Raw genomic sequence first — 3,413 nt, 5'->3', positions numbered from 1 at the left:
CCATTTGCTTAAGCCATAATTTTTTTTTGCAAAAATCTAGACTTAGAGATACAATGCATCTTTTGAAAAATTCTAACCTATAAATCAAACTAAGGTTGAATTGTAGAGATTTGGAAAAACTTTATAAGATCGGTATCGTTTTAACACCTTAAATCTCCCAAGAATAAGATCGATTTGAGTACTTGTCATGCCATAGCCTTAAATTCTATCCTTTAATATTCCTTAAGTAGTTTATCTAGCAGTCAGCACCATCCTAAGCACACACTACGCAAGAAGTCGATGCAAATAAGTGTATGATCTCAGGCTTAAAGATTACGAAATGCATGAGAAATGTTGTTCCTTCTAAGTTAGGTGACCCTCACTTGGTCATTTAGTCCAACGGTATAACCATATTTAGCTATTATTTGAGCCAAAGTACAAAAAAGAAAGAAATGAAAAAATGTTGAGATCATAGTCACTAACAGATTATCTTGCTATGAATGTGAAAGGACAACGGGCTTAATGTGATTGCACCATAATGAAAAAGGATAAAAAGAAGGTTTAGTAAGGTAGGCTTAGGCGTGACAACATGATTCAGATTGGTTTATATAGGAGGGAGACTTATGGTTGCAATATTGCGACCATGTGTTCCAACGATACCCTTAGTGTGGAAGTGAGTACCTGTTAATACAATTTTGAACCAAAGTAAAGTTTATAGACTAGAATGAGTATCCGAATGCAACTGTGTCTTTTACGAGTCTTGATATTGTATGCTGCAAAGATTTTACAAAAAATTATATTCATGAACGCGGCATTTGCTTGAGGACAAGCAAAGGTTTAAGTATGTGGGAGTTTGATAACGCGAAAACATATCGTATTTTTGGCTTCATATGCATTGAGTTTTACTTGATTAACACTTATTATTACTCAATATTTTATATTTATCGCAGGTATTTATTGAATAAAAGGTTTACAAGCAAGCAAAATGGAAAACAGAAAAAAGGAAAGAAAAATAGAAGAAAACGGAGAAAAATAGAGATAATGGGCCACCACACCAAATGGGCTTGTGGCGCCCATCACCTAGGTGTGTGGCGCCCACCACAAGAACCAAAGAGGGTGGTGGCACCCGCCACCAAGCATGAAGAGTTTGTGGCGCCCAACCCTAAAATTGTGGTGGTTGCCACGGAGTCAAGGACTAGGGTTGTGGCAACCGCCACAACCTAGTCTTCCCTACTATTTCTCCATGATTTTAGCCACGAATCCAATCACCTTCGACTACAAATTAGGGGAGTGGAAAATATATAAAGGAGTTTATTTTTTTCAACCGACTCTCTCTCTTCTTCCAGCTTTCAATCGACGATTAATTTTTTAGTCATAATCATTTTCTTTTAGTTTCCTAGGCAGTTTCCCTACTTTGTAACAGTGATAGTTTCTCCACATCGAGGACTATTGCAAATTTATTTTACGCATTTGAATTCAATTGTAACGGCTACTCATTGCCAAAGCCTGCCGACATTATTTCAATTGAAGAATCAAGATTCAGTTCGAGTTCGTAATTCGTAATCCAGGTTTTATTTTGATTGCTATTTTATTTATTTATGTCTTATTGCATGTTTGATTTTCCAAATACCATATCTGTTACCGGATCCATGTCCGGCTAAACCATTAGGTATCAGTATATAAAGACCGTCGAAACGACGAGATTCGTAAATAATTGGTGTTAGTTTTTATAAAAATTATATTTCCGGTTTTTAGTTTCTTATTTTAATCAAACTGTTTTTCGTACGAGAGTACAAAACAAACTAAGGTTACGGTCAACAAGAACGAGAGTTTGAGACTTTAACCAGATAGCTGAAACTAGACATTAATCCTAAACACAGCAAGAGCGCTTTAGGATTAATTAGACTTTATTCATATTCAAAAATTACTTTTAAATTCAAAATGAGACCGCGAGAGCCAAGCATTATGGTTTATGAGTATGGTCAGAGTCAATAAAAACGAGAGTGTGAGACTAAGTCCTTTCTATAAATAATTTCTACTAAAGAATATTTTGACCAATAAGATTACACCAACTGTCTATCAAATCCCCGAAGTTTGATGTGTTGCATACCAATATCCCTTTATCATATATCTTTATCAATCTTCTATTTACGTTATAGTTATTTCTCTTCATCCCTCCAATCTTAGAATGATCATCAGCCTTAGATGTACATAGTAATATTAGATAATGATACGTTCGATTATTAGTCCTTGTGGGTTCGATAATCTTTAAAACTACGCGATAGGACTGTGCACTTGCAGTCATGATTCCCATAGACTTACTAAGTCACGATCATGTTTTTGGCGCTGTTGCCAGGGAATAATTTAGTCGATATCGTAACTCCAGTGTTGCCCAGTATAGACTAAGGCAAACAATTCTTTTTCCCTTTCTACATCTATCGAGTGTATGCCAAGTACTCGCTCTCAAGGCGAGAAATTAAAGCTACACTTCGACGAACCTGAGCGTTATCTTAGATTAGAACGCTGGATACGAGACTTGATATGAGAACATCGTATCAAGCTAAATCTTCCTGACCTTAACATTCTTATTTCTGAATCAATTATTCAACCATAGATGGCCGAAGGAGTGAAAAACCGTCCTCTTAAGTACTATGCAATCCCTTCGCAGGATGAATCACATAACAACATCGCTGCCCCTGCCATCGAGGACAATAATTTCGAGCTAAAACCTTCGTTGTTGTCAACCGTACAACAAAACCAATTTTCCGGTAGTCCCACGGAGGACATGAACCTACATTTGTCAGTGTTTTGCAATACGCAGACACAGTGAAAATGAATGGTGTCAGCCGAGAAGCTATAAGACTACGTCTTTTCCCATTCTCATTAAGAGATAGAGCTAGAGCTTGGCTCCAGTCTCTACCATCCAACTCTGTCACTACGTGGAACGAGTTGAAGCAAGTCTTCTTAGCCCGATATTTCCCACCTAGTAAGACGGCTATGCTAAGAGCCCAAATAAACGGGTTTAAACAAAAAGATAATAAATCACTTTTTGAAGCTTGGGAGAGATACAAAGACATGATGAGGCTTTGTCCACATCACGGTCTAGAAGAATGGTTGATCATTCATACCTTTTACAACGGTCTCTTGTACAACACAAGATTGACAATAGACGCCGCTGTAGGTGGCGCACTGTGGATAAACCCTACAATGAGGCCTATCAACTCATCAAAAGTATGGCCCAAAATCATTACCAGTGGGGAAGCGAAAGAACCTCTGTAGAGAAACCTCCAAGGAAAGGAGGAATGTACGAAGTAAGCAGTCTTGACCATGTTAACACCAAGGTAGATTCTCTTACTCAAAAGATAGACAACTCGACCATAACACCCGCAGCCACCGTGGTTGTCGTAGCACCAAACTGCGAAATATGCGGAGTT

General features: G+C 37.8%; 1 non-coding gene across 1 annotated transcript; it reads right to left on the bottom strand.

Annotated features, from left to right (window-relative positions):
- Nucleotides 1-2,976: 2,976 nt before the first annotated feature.
- LOC127077073 (small nucleolar RNA R71) lies at nucleotides 2,977-3,083 on the bottom strand. The gene has a single exon (XR_007787058.1). It is a non-coding gene; the product is annotated as a small nucleolar RNA R71 (small nucleolar RNA).
- Between the last annotated feature and the right edge of the window lie 330 nt (nucleotides 3,084-3,413).

The sequence above is a fragment of the Lathyrus oleraceus genome, chromosome 4 (assembly GCF_024323335.1).
Source record: "Lathyrus oleraceus cultivar Zhongwan6 chromosome 4, CAAS_Psat_ZW6_1.0, whole genome shotgun sequence".
Classification (NCBI taxonomy): domain Eukaryota; kingdom Viridiplantae; phylum Streptophyta; class Magnoliopsida; order Fabales; family Fabaceae; genus Lathyrus; species Lathyrus oleraceus.
This window is presented reverse-complemented; position numbering and strand designations above follow the sequence as displayed.